Here is an 18593-nt window from a genome sequence, read left to right as displayed (position 1 = left end):
GTTTTATTCCAGATGTTAACACAATAATATACAGCATGCACTGGAATTTGAAAGACTTTACGTGAATAAATTTGAAAGGCTTTCGGTGTCTTACACTTTTGCTATCCTGCTTTGACAGAGGTCTTGCTCTCATACCCTGCAACACACTAATAAGCGTGTGAGGATATTTTCAAGGCCGCTCTTACTTTATACCGAGCAGAAGGAGCAGCTTCTTTTATTCACAGGAGCGGAGTTTCTGTAAAGGAAGGGTTTGAAGTTTGGTGTAGATGTGAATTTAGTCAGGGCTGCAACACATACTTTGTCAAACTACCAGCTCAAACCAAGCTTTTCACGCAACTATAACCTTCTCCGTTGCCCCTGGGAGTTTAAAAAAGGAGCATAATTGCTGTTTCAAGTGTCCTCAGACCAGACAAAGCATGTATTCAATCTTCTGCTGACAGCCTAAGCCAAATGATCCAGATCCGCTCATCTGTACCTACTGCCAGCAGCTGTTTGCGACCAACATGCTCTAAGGACAGTCTCCGGAAGGGAAAGGGTCCATCATCTTCTGCAGGGCCAGAGCTCGGCTGTGGCCAGCCGCAGTGGAGCCAGAGGCAACTCCAGAGTTTTTAAGACGCTTCTGTCTTCTTCTGACCCTGGGGCTGATGGGAACCAACCCAATCCACGGAAGGATTTTGAACAGCTTCAGGGTCAGTTTAAATTGTCTCGAAGAGCGCTGAGCCTCAAAGGGACTACAAAGCTGGACACAAAGTCTGGTGGCAAGAAAGGACACTTGATCGGATTTCTCCAGAAAAAGATGTTCTTGGGAAAACGTTTCCTGGAAGGATTTGAGCATCTCTCTACTGCAGCATTTAGCAAGCTTGTGTTACAAAGGACTGTCATTAAGAGACCCTTAATGGCCTTCCTGTCTTCAAAACCTCAGGCACAATTCACCACCCGGCCTACTCTGTGAATAAGGACCAAATATGTTGTTTATTTTATTTTACAGTAAATATTTATACAGCACTCCGCCTGGGTATCTGCATTTTTTTATTCTTGATTTTTCTGGGGGAAAAAAAAAAAAGAGAAAATAAAATGCTCCCTGCTTCAATGTCATGGGAAAACATGTGGAAATGTAAACCTGCTGTAGGAAGCAGGCACAGTGGGAGCTGTAATGGGAAAAAGGCAGGCATGGTTTATCAGCAGAATATGTAACATATACTGAACATCCGGCTTCCCAAGTAAGTTGTTAACAGTGCTCAATACAAATGTTTCTTTTTAAAGAATCAGATGTTCCTCTTCTTCTTTCTTTTTTTTTTTTTTTTTTCAATAGCTGCAGTATGGTAAAACTGGTGCCATAAAGTCATTGCAAGAGACAGCAAACAACTTTGTTATCATAATAGGCTTTTTTTTTCCCTCCTTCTTTTTTAAACAATGGCTCTAGCAGGTGGCATGTGGCTGAGACCGGGTCTATCATCATCTCCAGGGTGCCAAGACGTCCCTCAAAGTTTCTGTGGGAGGAATTTGTTGGTGGGATTTGGATTGTAAAGGCACGTGAGCATCTGCTGCCTGCTCGGTCTCATTACCATTGACACAATTAGCTCCTGCAGCTCTCGGCCTGGCAGCCAGAGCGGGGACTCAATTTTCTTGCCTCTCTGACAATGCTCATTACCATTCATCTGAACGTATGGGTTCCTCGGCTGCCGAGTCTGGGCCAAGGGGCTGTGAAAACAGATCACACAGAAGGAACACTCGGGGAAGGAAGAGCAAATTGACATAATAGCTACTAACAGCCTAAGATCAACTGCCTTGCATACAGCACCACCGATAAACTTTCAGTATGCATAGTAATGGCTCTTTTCCCTTCTGTATAAGTCGCTTTATTCCTAAAACCCACCTTCTATGGTTTTATGCTATCGTAGGCTTTCTGTAAGTAGATTATAATCTTTTTCCGTGATTCAGGAGATATTACACAGCATTACTGTTGTCCTTCTATAGCCCCTAACCATTTGCAAAGTCATGACAAACTTTCTTCCTTTTTTTTTTCTCGCATCGTGTACACAAAAAGTCCGTTTTCCACCTTTGAGTTAATTTGGAAACCAGACTAAAAAGTGAGACTTTTGCTCCTTACGGTATCATGGAAAGTAGGAGTTTATTGACATCTTTCTCTGGCAACCGCAGCCTAAACAAAATGTTACCACGTATCTGCAGATAAAGACTTCACATTCCTCTAAGTGTCCTCACCCCACATAAAACTGCAATTATTTTACATTTCCTTACAATAGATGCTGCATAATTCCTCCTTGCTGGCCTTATGTCCTTTTATTTCTACAAAGAAGCCTTAGCCCATAAATGGAAAATTAGAGAAGGCACACAATTTTCAAATAAATCACTCGGCTAAAAGCAGAGAGGAGGGGAGGGAGAAAGAGGGAGAGAATTTAAACCGATCTATCTCCTGAATACGCGTCAAGGATCTCTGTCTTTGAACAAAGAAAACAGAAGGGCTTCAAGGCCTGAATCTGCGATAATCTTGCAGTTTTTGAATGTTGCATAGGCAGCAATTTGTGACCTTACTGAAGAATATTAGATTAAAGCAGAAGTGAATTTACCACAATACGTCTTCCCCGAGACTCAGCCTTTACTAGGTCTTTGTAACCCAGGAGGATGGAAAACATCACATAGAGCTGGGGACGAGGCAGGGGCATGACATTTGCTTTCAGATGTTTTTAAAACTCAAGGAAGTGTTATTGTTTCCATAAATCATCACTATCGGTTTATTTTCCTCAACCTCCTCCCTGTCTTGTTAGGCAAAACATATGCTGGGCATTGTCATCGCTCAGGGCCAAAAAGAAAGAAGTGGAGTTTTACCGAGCTTCCCAAAATGATGGCTGTCACGGTTTTAATCCCAGGTTCCAGGCGGTGGTTGCAGGACCCTGGAGCGCCGAGGAGAAGAGGGACGAGGGGCATCTCCCCCACTGATGTCCAGAGCCCACGCTTGTTCGCAGACCTGCCCCAGTTCCCCTGGCTTTGTCATGGAAATGCAAACCCTGAAAGAAGAGTCCGTTATGTCAAATTACAAATTATATTATAGGGGTTTAAGTAATTGTTTGCTGACTGTTGTCGTGCACATGTGGTTTGTTGGAAGTTGATGTAATCATTTTGGCAAATTTCCACCAAGTGAGAACCAGCCGGGGTGAACTCTGAAATCAGCTGCTCTGGGGGTTCACATCGTGCAATTAATGGGTGAAAGACTAACACAGGCACCCTTCAAAGTTAATTTACACAGACCCATTTTAGAAGTAGTGCATTATGTCTTAACTGTATGAAATGTATTGTGGACATATTAGCATTCATAAAACTCATTAGAAACCCATTAGTTCAAATGAAAGACCTCTGTATATATAGTTCTTTCGTACTATATAATTTTATAGTTCTTCTGTACTATAAAATTTAGCATTTTTATGGCCAGCAAAAAGAAACGTAGTAAAAATATGCGCTCTGTTTTTCTGGAGCCATTTGAACAAAGTTTTCATCCATCAGAAAGATTTTTGTTTCAATCAGACATCAATTAAAACAAACATGCAAGACTATTCCAAAATAACCTTAACTTACTGGAATGCATTCTCTCACCAGGCTACATAAATATGGGTACACCCACATTTTTTCCCTAATTTCGTGGTCCAAAACATGTATGTCAGATCCTGGAACACTTCAGTATGATGTAATGAGGCAGCTGGTCTTTCTTTTTCATTAATTCACTAGAACAGTAGACAGTGATATTATGGTGACTGGAACTTAAAGCATAAACTGACATGCTTATTTTCCAAATATAGCTGTGTAAATATTTCATTGAAATAATTTGTAGGGGTTATACATATACACATATATATATATGTATTTGTATGTATTTATGTATATGTAACATTTTTAAAGAAACAAGAAGTTCAGTAAAAAGAACTTTGTAATGAATCTCAATAATCTGCTTTCGCAGTTTTCAAGTAGTTAAAATTCTTGTTCATCAGTGCCTTTTCTTAAGGCGCCCGTGCTGTTAAGATATTGGTCTTTTGTTTTGTCCTTCCACAGACTTCTATCACAAAACGAAGCTATTAAGCAAATGCAGAATAAATCAAGCGCGCACAGTATGGCATATGGATGATTTCCATTAAAGAAGTTCAATATCTAGATAAAAGGAAAACTTGATAAAAATAAATGGCAGAGTCTAAGTGGATTTGGTATATTGCTATTGGGATTAAGTGTTACACAAGTTAAGCTCCATGGCAATGCTTAACATTATTGCTAGGCACTGTTCTCCAGACATCCTGTATTGTTTAAACACTTATTTTTATATAGCTTCTATAACATAGTTCCAATCTTTTTATTTTTTTTTTTTTTTTAGAGTACCTTGGTAAAGAAATGGTTCAACAGCTAACAATAAAAAATAAAAATGCCTCACAATTTGTCACTTGAATTCTAAAAGCTATAAAACCAAGTGATAAATGTACAAAGCATGTATTAAGAAAACCTCAGTGTTTTGACAACTTTGATGTTTTTTGTTGTTAGCTTTGTTTTATGATCACTTTAGACAAAACATCTGCACCGTTTTTAAACCAGTTAAGTAACATGTAACCTGTCATATGCGCTATGGAAGCTAACAGCACGTATTTCCCCAGGTCTGCTGGGGTTTGAAACTAAACTGGGGTGCTTTCTTTTTTAACTGTGGAAACCTTTTTCTTAAATAATTACTATTTTCATTAGGGATCACTTCCGCTCATTTAGGGATGTCTCTTCCTAAGCTGACTTTAACACCAGATTTTGCTTACAGCTAATGAAGATAAACTCCAATCTCTTTGTTGATCTGAGCATGAGAAGGACAAAGTCTGTTGACTCTGGTATCTACATGTACTGACGAATTAGTGGTTTAATTTCAGCCGAAGTGCATATCGCTGAATCCAGATCAAGTTTAAAGGAAACTCCTATGGATGTCTCGTATCTGCAGCCAATAATATTTTAAGAGTTTACTTTTGGAAGTTATAGTTTATGTATCCTGTTAACTAAGTTCTGATCGTACTCTTTTTCTGATTTCCACCCAGGTCAAACAGCACTCAACCACGAAAAGCAGTTGATCCATTAGTTCTTCAACATGGTTACAATCCATAGCTCATACTTCAAACAGACATTATTCTCATAACTACTCCTCAAGCTTCATTTGAGTTCCTTAGTGTCTGATGGCCCAGGATGGTTTGATTTGCGTGTGCCATTTGGGAGCTCACTGGACCCTCTCTGGCTCTATTGGATGTAAAGGGACGTCGGTTCACTGGAATAAGGCTGAAAACTTAGAGGCTGCAGAAGGAAGTACCGTGTTTATGGTTTACCTGGATTGTATGCATTAACCAACCTGATTGCCTCTGTAAAGTCCATCTCCTGAAATACCTGCTATTGAGCCAAATTCTGCTGTCACTAGCGAGTGCCTGGGCAGCACAAGTCCCTCCTTTTAACAGGATTTAACGGAGGAGATAAACTCTTTCACTGAATGACTCCTGACGTGGGCCACATGCACGTCTCATTTGCCATAACAGAGTGTAACTGAAGGGAACTCCATTTTTTATAAATGCATTTATTTCCTCGAAACACAGAAGAGGTGTTTGCACCAGAAGAGCAACAACCCACCTGAAAGAATGTGTCTTTTTATGGAAATAAAAAAGAAAAAAAAAAAACCCAAATGTGAACCTATATATGCCCCATCCGCGTGGAAATGAGACCGAAATGACTGACCTCTGTTCTCAACTGAGGTATATCCACAGTCTTAGGATTCACACATTAATGAAATGAGAAGGACACTTCAGAGATATTTCCCTTTGAAAATTACTGGCCTTGATCTCCGTTACTAGGTTTAATTTATGATGCCCCAAAATCACAACAGAGAATGGAGATTATCAGGTTTGTCATTGTATGTACACAGAAATAGAGGAGAGAGGGAAAGAGAGCGCTTCTCTGACATCTCATCATTAGTATTTTGTAGGGCATCCAATCTACTGTAAAATCCATTTGCAAAACACAATAATTTTATCATTTATGCATTTTATTATGTATGCTTTCTTCCTAATGTTGTAAAACCATGAAAGCTTGGTGTATTTTAAATCAAATGCATGCACTGAGTATTTAAAGTAAGCATCGTAACTACCTCAAGAGGAAAAAAATATAATAAAATAAGAGTCAGCCTTGAACTAAAGACCTATATAAATTTGCATTTGAATCCTATAAAGTCAGCCTGACTTTGCTAACAGAGAAGTGCTATGATATTATCTTTGCCTCATCCTTCCTACCAAAAATTCCCCCAATACATTACTTTTTGTTGAAAACTGGAAAAAAAAAATACTACTTTATAGCAGTTTTCATTTTTCAGGCTCCCAGTTGGTATGTCTACCTTACTACATGGCATATACCATTTCTAAGGCTGACTCTGTGTTATTATGCAAAACTGCTCTCACAGTATTTTGACCACTTACCACAGTGGTAAGGGACTGACAGACAAATCCAAGCCTGCAAACATGCAGCCTTAGAGTTATCCCTCAGTCCTAAGTGTTTTCCTTGATGGGGCCGTGCTCCTGAATGCTGTATGCTACATCAGGCAAGCTTAGAGCACATATTTTGCAGCCGACAAGATCTGAGATAGCTCCTGAAATTGATGGTTGAGTCTGTTCTTTCAGCAGTTCTTTCTGCTTTATCAAATTAATATTGACGTTTCTGATATATTCAGTTATCATCAAAATTCAAAGAAAATTACTCTTAAGATAGCTGTTGCTGCAACTCTTCAAACTGAGAAAGAAGTAGGATTACATTCGTTTGGCTTATGGTTTGTGCTGGTTAAACAGTCTCTGAGAAGGAATACTTTTTCCCAATTAATTAGGCTTTTCTTCCCATCCCGTGTGAATTTCCCCATATCCTTTTAAGTGTAAAAAATTAGTAATTAAAGCCACTGACCGTTCTCTTAGCCAGTCTTTTCTGCTAAATTACTTTAGTGAATCACAGCCTGTTATGTGGTTTATAGGGTTGTTATGGTACACAAATACTACAGGCAATTACTATGGCAGTGACAGAGAATACCTTCATAGCTAGATACGGACATCTACCTTGATATGGAAAATCCATATGAAAAACCTATAGATCAGTCTTGTCTTTGAGATTTGAGGACATCTTTTTTCCTTTCCCCATGATTATCGCTGTATTTGATCTAGATGCCTTACGCTATTTTTTGCTTGATCAGATGAGTTGCTTTTGCTGCTTCTCTACTGCTCATTGTGATTTGTTTTCTGAGATGGCTTAAAAGTAGTTCATATACTTGTATACATACATCTATACACACATACCCTTCTAAAATTAAATAATCATTGATCTTTCCACAGAAGCACTTCCACTGAAAGCAGGTGCCACCCTTGGGGCTTTCTCCCTTGTAATTTTGTTAGTGTAAAGGGGAGCAGATCCTTTGGTAAAATGGGTAATTTCTGCAGAGGGCTTTATCAAGTCTAAAACTTTGATCTCAGGATCATATTTCATGGGAAGCGAAGAGAGAACAGAGCTCTGCGGTGCTATTTTGTCTACTGTCTTTATGGCCACACAGGGAATTTGCTGCCTTCTGAATTCAGTGTACCTTTTTCAGGGCCAGTTGACAGGCAAATATAGTCCTCAGAGTATAAACAACAGCAACAAAAAAAGACTTGACAAAGGTACTGAGAAAGGATGTTATTTTTTGTGACCTTGCACAGAGGAGCAGGGTGGTTCTGCTGATGCAGAGGACCAGATGCTGGGAGCCAGGACATGTGGGGATCATTAACTTCCATCCAAATTATGAAAGCTTGAAGCAGGAATGAGCAAGATTTGAGCAGTGAAACATTTGGGAAGAGCCCACAAGTCAAGAAAATATTTTGCTCGGAAGCGTTTTGTTTGTCAATTAGTATTGCAAGGAAAGGAAAGGGAAGGCAAGGGGAAAGGGAAAGCAAGAGGAAAGGGAAGGCGAGGCGAGTCTTTCAAGTGGGAGACACATTTCATGTCCTCATCTCCGGAAGGGTGAGTAAAGTCATGAAGTTAAGATATTCATAGAAACACAGATGCTTAAATGTTTTCGTATGGAGTCCAGTTTTGATTAGAAAATTTGTCAGAACCAACATTGACATAAAAAAAAAGAAATCAGACTTTTGATAAGTCAGCAATTTTTAAAAATACATATTGTTAAATTACTCACGAATCAGTGCATTTGTGAGCAGCAGAAAACCAGGGAACAAGCTTTAATTGGAGCAAGTTTAGATCCAAATGGAAACAAACGCCACAGTGTGGAAATAGCCTCAATGCCAAAATGCCTCACAAGCTGCTGCAGCCAAACCAGTACAAATGATCAGGAGAAATGAAGGACACTTAGTGCTTCAGAGGCATTAGCCAGTTCCCATCTCTTTAGTCTACATAATGGTTAAACCTGGCAAAGGGCAGTTGTTTTATAAAGCTTATACTACATAGGGGAAAAAAAAAAACCCTCAAAGTGGCCCGATGCCTTCTTGGCCAGGCTGATGTTTGTCTTCGGAGTGATCCGCTTCTGAAAACTCCCATTACTTAAATACCAGCTCAGTCTTTGTAGCTCAATTACAATAATTGATTCCTTTTAAAATTAAACCAAGAGATTATTTTTTTTTCTTTCATTTATAAAAGCTTTACTTTGGAAAAATCAATTATTTATACTCCAGAACAATTCCAAAAAAACCCCCATTTTCATTATCATGGGTCAACACTAACTCCCACAACACAGCTGAATCTTCTTCGTGCTGCCCAGGTACTCACAGCCTCACAGTGCCACTTCTAGAGCCTTTTAGAAAGTCTACTTTTTTGCCAGTTATATTTTTGTGAAACCTAATAGAGTATGACCCAATTTCTCTATGTACCTGGATGTATTTTACCTCAAGGAATAAGCTGCCTGAAAGAAAAACACCCTGCACACCTCCTCGACAAAAACGTGAATTCAGTGAGACTTCATTTCCATCACTTGTACAGCCCAGCCAAGAACCCAGTTGGGTTCTGGTGGTGATGAGGGATTCAAACATCTCTCAATATTGTACGTGTGTAAGTACCTCCTTTACACGGAAGTCACATACACATATTTTTACTCTACTTTTCCAACTCAACTTTTCAACGACACCTTATTGATTTGTGAGAGAGGTATCTGACCTGAAAATCCACTTTGTTCCTATGTGGGTGAGATGAATGGCAGATTAAAAGGCAATAATTTCCTCAGAGAAAAACACACAGTGAGTGGAGAACAGCTTCTGGATTTGAAGACCTTTATTTTACTTCCTAGGAAAAAGAGAAAAAAGAGAGAGAATTTATGAGAAAATAAAAAATATAATACATATGAACAAAAAGTGGGACTTGAAATACATTGCTGGAATTGATTGCATTTGAAGTTGTTACATTAAGTTGAGCCTCTCCAATAAATCAGTAAATATGATCATAACACTTTGTGTTGTGTTATAAAAGAGGTTCTCAGTGAAACCTTGCGAGGTGAAATTTCATGGTGAATTATTTTCATTATTGTGGAAAATCAAAACAATTTTCAGTAAATAATAAAAATCATAAAATTAATAGTTTTCAGTTATTTCATTGTATAAAAAATGTTATATTGAGTGACCTGACAATTTTTATTTTAATCATGAAAATTCCTGACACAGTTGCTTGACTGAACATAAATATTATTTCTGAACATTGCATCCTCTTCTTCACCTAGACGACACTTATTTTTTAGTTCTGCAAATTTGCTAAGATAATCCATTATGATTACCTTTTCTGTAGATATTTCTATATGAATATGTGTATACACATACACACACATATATATTCAGCACTGTATTTAAATTAATAAAAAAAAGTTACATTTGTAAATTACAATGAAGCCAAAGAAGCTACATTTGTTTTGTAAGCTATTTTTCATTAGTTTTTTAAGGAACTCCAATTTTGTCATTGGCAAACAGAAGCAGCGGTCATCTTTCTTTTCAAACGTATGTGCCCAAATTTTGGTCCAAAATATTACCATTTCCTCTAGCAGCCCCCATCTACGGCATACCGTTTCCAAACAGCTATGAAAGGATGTGACCTGAGTGGCAGATCAGATCTAAGGGCGATTTTCACAGACATTATTGTGCCTATATTTGTATGGGGCAAGGCTAAATTCATTCATCCAGTCAGGTGGACATTTCTGACAAAATCTATCCTGAATGTAACAATTTTGTCTATGTCAGAAGCTTCTGCATATGGCACATAGGTGTATATATATATGTATGCATACCATCGCGAATGTGCTTTTTGCACACCGAGCTGTATTCCATAAGGGCCTTCTAGAGGGAGCATCCATTATATAGCCAGTTTGGATTCTGGATTACAGACAGATGCATATGGTGACATCTTACGGGAAATTCTTCTCTGTCATTTCTTCTTTGTTTAGCAAAAGTAAAAGAAATTCGGGCTAGGAAGGCATACACCGCTCATGGGATTCAAAAGATTATAAAAGTAGGAAAGGAATTTCCTTTTGCATTCTGGATGCAGTGGAAGGAGCTGGGGAAAATGCTTCAGTGGTAGGAATGTGTTTAGTATCCAAAGTCACAGAGGATGTGCTCGTTCTGTATAGGCACAACTAGGTAGAAAAGGCATATTATCCTAAATTTGCAAATAAAATTGAATGCACAGTTTAGTGTGATTAAATAGCATCTCTGAAATTTCATTAAATAAAATAATGAAAATGGCATAGGAAGTCTAGTTTGCAAACGACCTTATCTCAGTCTGGAAAACTGGTGTTAGATTTATAAATGCACATGGACATTTTGTTAAGGAAACAGTCTTTGAAACAGCAGTTTAGGACACTTAAGCATCACTGAGAAATCATCCAATCTCTCCTGGAAATTTCAGGATAAAAGCAAGTTTGGGTGTAAGTTCAAAGCCTTCACAGCCTGTTTGAGCTGCTTTAGAGGGAAATTTGGCTAAGATCTCGACTCGCCAAGCTGAGCTGATGGGCTCGGTTCGATTCAGGAGCCGGGATTTCAGCTCACCAGTCGCTGTGCCCTTTTTAACCAGGGAATAAGACCTTCACCCCCTCCCCCCTTGTCCCTCCAGCTGGCAGAGCGGTTCTCCACTCGCAATCGGAGGAGTCAAAAGGACAAGCAGAAAAAGAAAGGAAGAAAAAGAGCGAGTGGGCAGGAGAACCTTGCCAAGCGCAGGCAGCTCTCCTACAGCCTGTTTGACGTATCTCAGCGGAGTGTGCACTGTAGGAAAAAAAAACATGTCACTGCTCTAAAACTGTCTTTTCTAATTCAGTGCATCCATGTATTGTTATAAATCAGTTTCCCAGTCGCCGAAAGATACAGAGACAAGAGAACAACTTTGACTGTTAGCTATCAACTCAGATAACGAAAACTTTCTTTCAGCATTAAGCCGCCAGCGTATGAAAAAAAAGACGAAAACCGTAAATTAATGCCTGCATGTTTTGCCTAGGAAAGGGTTCCTTCTGAGCGTGCCTGCATGCTCATAGGAGTCAGGCCTCTACATTTATCCCAGTTCTGGGGTTTTAAAGGGAGTTTTAAAAGCATCTAAAATTCGGCCTTACAAATTGCAGCCACTTACGTTTCCATATACTTACATCCTAATTATAGTGTTGCTGACTGGAGAAGCTGTTGGACAGTCAAGGATCCATGCTGCCGTGCTTGAAGTTAATTTATTATGATTTTGTTAGAAGTTAACATCAAAGCGTATTGATAATGCTATATACCTTACACTTGAGAGTCGTATTTCACAACAACATATATTTCAAATTTGGAATATATGTATATATACACACATTTCTGCAGGTAGGCTGGTAATTTTACTATAAACCTATGTTAGGATAAACTAAAGATTTAGAATATGACTAAGAACTAGAAAGATAATAATACATTCCAACACATTGTTGGAATGCTGTACTTATCCCAAGGTCAAACATGTAAACCAAGGAAATTCTGAATGAGTAAAGTGGTGTTTATTGATTCTGAGAAATGCTTCCTTCTTACATGTACCTCATCACACTAGGTGACTAAGTCTCAGGGCAGACAGCTTATTTATATAACTTTGGTTTACCACTTTCCTTCTTAAAGAAAGAAACCTTTTTCTAAATGATTATCTTTTGACCTCTAACAGGCTGGTGATTTACAGAGTCCAAAAGGCAACACACTGTATTTAAAAAGCTTTAAGATGCCATTTAAAGCTTTTATGGTGAAACACCTTGCTTCTAATAATACACTTGCTGCTCTAAGTTCGGACAGTTTTCTGAATAAAGAAATACCTTTTGCATGTTTTAAAATGAAGAATTTACTCGTGTTATAAATACATTTTACTCCAACCTGTGAAAAACAGCTCAGAAAAATATAGCTACAATTTCATAGTACCTGATAGTAAAACAATGAGCAGTGAGGGCAGAGCGGGAGGAGAGAGAGAGGAGGCTGCACGAGAAACCCGCAGATGTCTGATGGAAGATAAAATGACATCTTTGATGTAAAAGCACTCTAACAATGTAAACTAGAAGGATGATGTACGTAACCATTCTAGTGTAATGGACATGATTTTCACTTGGACAGATAAGACGTTATTTAGATTCTGTCATGGAATATAAGTCTTCATTTTCTTTATACATTCAAGTAACTAGATTTTCCACTCAGCAAAGCAGCACGGTTAAGTAAGTCAAAGGCATAGCATCCGATGCTCAAAGTTTAAACAACCTCTCTCTTGTGGGGCTGTGTTATACTTACTCTACTTAGACAGCTGGTTGTAGTCAATTTATTTCTAGATATCTCGAACACGTAACTCCTTTTTCTCACGATCATTTCTGGGCAAAAACTGGCCTGTGCTCCTGTTCATTCACCTTTTGTGTTGGAATGGGGAGGAGGAAGCAGGACCTTATACGGACCAACCTCTTTGTGCTAGCAGCCAGTGCCAGCTCTTGTTGTGTGGATGTGTGTAAGGGAAGTTGGTTAAGACTGGAACAGCATAAAGCCAAGAGTGGGTAATTTATTGCATGCAAATGTCAAGCTATCTTTTCTATATGGTTAAGAGCCTCATCCAAAGACCCTTAAAGCCAGGGGAGGTCTTGTCTGGCTCGAGCATTATGCAGATCAGTCTAACGGAGGGGCTATCAGAGCGTTTGTCATTACATAATAACCATCTAGAAAGGATTTCTTTCACTTGCCCTTTTTTCCTTTCCAAGGGAAGATGTTATTCAGATTCTGCCAGGAAATGCAAGGTTTCACTTTTTTTATATATTAAAGTAACTTAGATTTTCTACTCATTGCATCACTTCATGAATAACAATCCTGGACATTTCCAGGACATGTTTTCTCCTCCAGCTGTCAAAATATTTAATGCTTTGAATGTTCGCAATTAGGCATTGCAGTTGAAAGTGCTACATTTTTCTTTATGCAGCTTTGGAAAAGAATGATACCTGGGTCCCGCTGAGTCGTCTAATAGCAGATTTCTGCAAGCTTCTGGGATACACTGTGGCGATATTCAGGTTACTTAAAGCCCGAAGTACTGTGATTTCCAAAAACATATTGAGGAGCTCTGGCTATTAGTTTACCTTCCTCTGTTGGACATGTGGATTGAATTATCACTTCCAAGATCCAGCTGTGTCTTTTGGGAAAATGGCATATGAACAGATGAGGAGGGGGAGAAATTCCTTGCCAGCTGGAAAGAAACAGTGGGTGCCAGCCTGGGGATTAGCAGTGACAGAGCTCAAAACAAGAGAAGGTATGGGAAAGAGGAGAGCCTCCACCGAGCTGGGGGGCATCTCCAGAAAGTGCGTTGTGGAAGAAAACAGTCCCGGGGTGAGGGGAGCAGGAGAAACATGCAGCGCTGCCTGTATGGTAGCTGCCTGGGTGCTTCAGGTGGCCAGCAGAAAGGGGTCCCAGGATCCATGTTTGAGACGAGTGAACAGAGAAGAGCAGAAGCTGGGAAAAATGCTGGGGGCGGGGGGAGGATCAGTTAGCAGCCAGCAGTACAGGAAAGAGAGAGAAAAATCCCTGGAAGCAGCAGAACAAAGCCAGCCACCTGGCAGGAGAGGGGAAGAAAGGACCTGATGAGAAGCTGCAGCTTCTTCCTTTGCTTTCCTGATGATTTGAGCTCGAAGTAGCAGCACACTTCTTGTGCAGATGCTTAAACAACATAAAAGCATACTGAAGTCAGCAGACTGCAAAACAGCCTAACAACATGGTGTAATTTCTGTGTTCCTGCTAGAGCTGGCCAGGATGTTTTTAACTAATCATATTTTTGGCAAAATATGCTGTTTCACCTAAATTAAGACATTTACTGGAACCTGTTTCCCTCAACAAAATTTTAAATGAAAATTCGACTGAAGACAAAGGTCATCCAGTGAATCCTGTCCACAGAAAGAATATCTGCTTCTGTTCTGCCCCATTTCCCAAAACACTTGAAAGATATTGTTTTTATTTCACTTGCTTACCAAATGAAAGTAAATCACAATCCTCAAAAAGTTTCATGAATAGGAATTTATGAAGAAAACCAAAACAAATCCAGTTCCTAGGTCATAAAGGCTAACTTTCAAAATCCCGTTTTATTCTAATCTGTTCTCTCCATCCCAATGCCAGGAAAGGAGCGTCCGCATAAATCAGCACTGTGTAGACATCGGTCAGTATGTGGGTAAATGAGTCATGGAAAGGAGCAGGGGAAACATGGCCACTCTCCTCTCTTCGGGTGAAAGACCTAATAAACAGCGGTGCATAAACTTGAAGACGACTTTAAAAGGAAGATGGATTACACTCGTGGAAGAGCTTCTGTAATTCGTTTTCATATTGATTTATCAGTACATAATATTCATTTGGCTATCACTAACCTCATTTCCCTAGACATGCACTCACACTCAGTAGTACTTTTTTCTGCCAAAGCTGAAAAACAATTAACCTTTCTGAGACAGAAAACAGAACCAAACTGTGGTCCTTCCTCCTTCATTTGGTTTGTGGGGATTGTTGCAGCTTTATTTTAATGTATAATTTTCTTCTTTTCATTTTGAGAATGTCACTGCTATGCCTGCTGTCATTTATTGCTTTGGTGGTTGATTTCCTGGTAATATTCAGCCAGAAAGTGTAGTCTTGATATGACCTGTATAACAATATGTGTGTTAGACTTATTTTTTTTAAATCTTCAAATACGGTACTCATTATCCAGAACAGAGGCATAGATCCCAGGAAGATGCACTCAGGAGAAAATTGTTTAGGTAAAACCTGATATTAAGTTGTATAGAATCAATAATAATTTTTTAAAAATGTTTCTTAAAAGAAATGGGAATTAATAGGTTCTTTGGCAGAGGTAAACAAAGTAATTTTACTGTGCAGTGATTTCTCACTAAACCAAAGAGAATTGGTAGAAATTTCAGAAATGCCTTAGCAAACTCTGAAATGCCAGCTCTCAAAGGCAAGATTTTTGAAAGATGCTTAAACACCTGATAATCTGAATGATCACTGCAGGAAACTTTGAAAGTACACTGAAATCAATGAGTTAGGCACCTAGACACAACTGAAATACCAGTCTAGCTAAATACTTATACATTTACTACCCTTAAAAATATCTGGGCCTGACAGCTTCAGCATTTATGAGAATACGAATTGGATTCCTAAATCATGCACGTGCTTTTGGAAAGCTTGCATACCATAACAGAATCAGATTAATTTCTGAATAATTTGATGAGTGGAGGACAGAAAGCAGATGTTGTTGGTCTATTGTGATGTACTAAGTCAGAACTCCAGGTCTCTCAGTGGACTGCTGTATGGGGGCCAGTTCTTTAAATATAAGGACAAAGTGAGGATGGCTAATGCAAACGAGGAGCTGGAAAACAGAAATGACTGCATCCAAAAAGGATACAGTCACAATTGTATGTGCTCAAATAGGAGTAACTGGAAAACCCTAAGATTCTTAAAGAATTGGTGCAAAAAGCCCTTAGTATTACAGCAAAAACTACAAATGAATCAGTCCAGGCCATAGGAATAATGCATGAGAAAGAACCATAAAATTTATACAACATGGGGGGATGCAAATCCAGCTGTAGATGATATTGTGGTGAAGTAGAGAAAGATTATTTGGATGACAGACATAATCCTGGAATTTACCTTTTTTTAACAAAGTGAATTCAAAACAGAGAAGAAAGTTCAGTTCTCCGTAGCATCTCTTTCTGAAGATAACTTGTATTATTAATAAAAGACTAGATTATATTCCTATGAAGAGAAAGAAAGATTTCTGTATCCCAAGCAGATATGTTATTAGAACTGACACTTTCCCATATTACAGCAACTTTTGAGGCTTTTAGTTTAGGAAAATGTAAAAGTAGGATTAAAGGATGATTCTAGAGACAGGAAAAAGGAATAAGCAGCATAAAGGAGAAGTTATGAGGAATTTTCTTTAACAATACTTTTATGTAGAGGTGGGGTTTTTTCATTTGCATAGTCGGCTGGTCAGCTATTTTCTTTCTGGAAAATTGGTATGTAAAGACTAAACAAGGGAGCAAGAAAGCCTTGAAAAATTTGTATGTTAGGGATTTTTTTTGTCAGGATATAATGTATAAAGGAAATTATAAGCTTAGTTTAGTAATGAAGAAGTGAATTTTAGAAGAACAACAGTCATGTTTCATTAACTGCTACATTAAAGAGGACACTTGTAATGTCTCCATTTTTAACTTGTAAACATTACCAAACTCTAAATCCTGGCCCAATGAACTTTAATGCATGGAATAAGGGAGAAATTCAAACGCTGAATTATGTTCATATTTAGTTCAGTATTGGCACTATTCCTTTCTTACAGTTGAAAAGGAAGATCTGAGGGTTAAAGACCCCAGGCTAATGGGAATAATGTTGAAGAATAAAATTCAAGACATTAGTCAAGAGGTGTTGCAAGAATGTCTGATTGGCATCACTTTTGTGCTCAGTAATAAATACCAAAATGATGGCGTATACCGCACAACACAGGCATGTTGCGTTTATACGAGTAGCAGAAGTGTGCGAAAGTTTGCATATGCACCATGGGTTACTAAGTGTGGCGCACACTGTTACAGCTGAACGTATACATGGAGCTGTTCCCAGGTTCTCTCATCTACGCTTCGAAATTTTGTATGTAGCTAAGCAAACTGTCAGGGAAGACAGTAATAGGACCATTATGGAAAAAAAGTAGGATGCTGGTGACTGAGAAATTTGATATTATTGGAGAGACAGAATTAATTCTTGTCTTAATACTTCCAGAGAAAGCTAAAGGTCACATCCTGAAGAATGCAAAGGTGAAATGTTAAAAGGTTTTATGATAACGCTAAAGCAGACAAACCATTAAAAGTATCTGAAATTTGCAAAGCTTTATGAATTCAAGTAAATGACAAGCCAGGATTGAGGAGAAAACACCACAAGAACTTTTTGATACTTGCTTAATCCTTGATAGTCTGAATAATGATAAGTGCCCAAACAGGGTTGGTAATTTAGAACTGATATTTACGAAAAAAATCCTAAATGAGTAGTACAGACCTATGCACTCAGTAACATTAAAAGAGAAATATCAATAAGAAATGACATACTTACACATAATTTAGAGCTATTTGAAATTGCTGAAGGCAGCATAGTTTCAGGAAATAAATTTTTCCTTCACTGGCATGCATTCTGGCCAGAGGGAAGAAGAATTGAGTTAGCCTGTGGGTAAAAACAAGAGAGAATTTTAAGGAGGCTTTGAATTAGTCGTAAACTACAGTATGGCTTCTCCTCAAATTTGAAGCTCACAAATCGTTGTGTTCTAGGCCAGGTTTGGGATAATTTCTTGGTGGATGAATGAAGTATTCAATGGGAAGTTATTTTGAAGTCAGCCATACTAGCATGCTAACAATTCAACCAGCTCTTCATCCTTACCAAAGACTTTCATGGAGCCATGAAAGTTATCTGAATCTGTATGAGCCAACATAAAGGTAGATGATTTTTACCATTGATAAGCTTTGCATCAACTCATGACAGTCACTGTGATACACTGTCCAGCTTTGAGGTAAGCTCTGAATTTCTGCAATGAAATTCAGTGTTTGAAGAACTACTAGCCATCAGTGGGCTAGCAGAGCTTCTTCAATGGCTTGGGTAGTTCCCATTGTGTTAGGACACTTTATGACTTATAAGCCAAAAAAAAAAGGATTTGAGTAGGAATATTTTATCTTCAAAAGGACCATTGCTGAGGGAGAAATGAAAGTATTTTAGCTCAGGATATTCAGAAACTCTTTGTATTTGGAACAACAGATCAGGTAGAGGTTCGTGTTATCAAAGACCTTTTTTAACTGTTTGGTTTCTCAAGAACATTGAGAGAAACTCAATGGGCAATAAGACAGACGCAAGTACATAAACTATATTATTGCTTTGAACTAGGACAGTTGCAAACAGAAAATCACCGCAGAAGCCCCAGTTCAAACCACCAGACAGCTGGAGGTCCATTTCTCCACCACTAGCCCTTCTCCCTGACTTTCAGATAAATGAAACAGTGCACAAAACAGTTATTAGATTAGCAGATATAACACCCTAAAATTAGAAGGAACTTCC

At 38.6% G+C, this 18593-nt stretch overlaps 1 long non-coding RNA gene across 1 annotated transcript; it reads right to left on the bottom strand.

Annotated features, from left to right (window-relative positions):
* Window positions 1-251: 251 nt before the first annotated feature.
* LOC141743926 (uncharacterized) lies at window positions 252-17829 on the bottom strand. Its single transcript, XR_012587269.1, has 4 exons — window positions 17604-17829; window positions 9190-9315; window positions 2848-3026; window positions 252-1701 (listed from the first exon to the last, which is right to left on the bottom strand). It is a non-coding gene; the product is annotated as an uncharacterized LOC141743926 (long non-coding RNA).
* Window positions 17830-18593: the final 764 nt, after the last annotated feature.

Source organism: Larus michahellis, chromosome 5 (genome assembly GCF_964199755.1).
Source record: "Larus michahellis chromosome 5, bLarMic1.1, whole genome shotgun sequence".
In the NCBI taxonomy this organism is placed as follows: domain Eukaryota; kingdom Metazoa; phylum Chordata; class Aves; order Charadriiformes; family Laridae; genus Larus; species Larus michahellis.
Note: the sequence above shows the minus strand (reverse complement) of the source record. Positions and strands in the feature narration are given on the sequence as shown.